Source organism: Bison bison, unplaced genomic scaffold (assembly GCF_000754665.1).
Source record: "Bison bison bison isolate TAMUID 2011002044 unplaced genomic scaffold, Bison_UMD1.0 scf7180017864340, whole genome shotgun sequence".
Classification (NCBI taxonomy): domain Eukaryota; kingdom Metazoa; phylum Chordata; class Mammalia; order Artiodactyla; family Bovidae; genus Bison; species Bison bison.
In genome coordinates this window covers 5,109,983-5,110,941 of record NW_011494912.1, presented here as the reverse complement: position 1 = coordinate 5,110,941, position 959 = coordinate 5,109,983, and the positions used below count along the sequence as shown (strand labels likewise).

At 50.9% G+C, this 959-nt stretch overlaps 1 non-coding gene across 1 annotated transcript; it reads right to left on the bottom strand.

The window, feature by feature from the left end:
* Positions 1–579: 579 nt before the first annotated feature.
* TRNAG-CCC lies at positions 580–651 on the bottom strand. Its single transcript has one exon. It is a non-coding gene; the product is annotated as a tRNA-Gly (tRNA).
* Between the last annotated feature and the right edge of the window lie 308 nt (positions 652–959).

Genomic DNA, 959 nt, shown 5'->3' with positions numbered 1-959 from the left:
AACCTGGAAAGAGGCCAGTCCTTGGACAGTAAATGGTGGTGGGGGGTGGGGGAGACAGGGCTCAGACTGATGGAGAGCAAAGGTCTCTCTCTGTTCCCTGGCCTCAGGCCCGCTGAACCTATGCTCTGAGGCTCAGGCAAAAGAATGGTTCATTTTATGTGTCAACTTGGCCAGGCTAAGATGCCCAGGTGTTGGTTGAACTCCTGTCTAGATGTGGCTGCGGAGGTATTTTTTAGATGTGGTTAAGGGAGGGATTGGGGGCAGGAGGAAAAGGGGATGACAGAGGATGAGATGGCTGGATGGCATCACCAGCTCGATGGACTTGAGTCTGAGTGAACTCCGGAAGGTGGGGATGGACAGAGAGGCCCGGCGTGCTGTGAGTCATGGGGTCGCAAAGAGTCGGACATGACTGAGTGACTGAACTGAACTGAACATTTAAAAAAATACTTATTTACTTTTATTTGTTTATTTGGCTGCACCGGCTCCTAGTGGCGGCACTGGGATGTCCGATCTCTGCTGCAGCATGCAGGATCTTTAACTGCAGCATGGGAACTCTTAGTTGCGGCATGTGGGATCTAGTTCCCTGACCAGGGATTGAACCTGGTCCCCTGCCTTGGGAGTGCAGAGTCTTAACCACTGGACCACCAGGGACGTCCCTAGCCATGATTAACATTTAAATCAGTGACTGAATAAAGCAGATCGTTCTTTGTAATGTGATGTTGCTGTTCATTTGCTAAGTCGTGTCTAACTGTGTGACCCCATGGACTGCAGCGCATTGGGCTTCCCTGTCCTTCACCATCTCCTGAGTTTGCTCAAACTCATGTCCATTGAATCGGTGATGCTCTCTAGCCATCACATCTCTCTGTCCTCCCCTTCTCCTCTTGCCCTCAATCTTTCCCAGCATCAGGGTCTTTTCCACTGAGTCAGCTCTTCGCATTACAACGTGATGGGCTTCATCC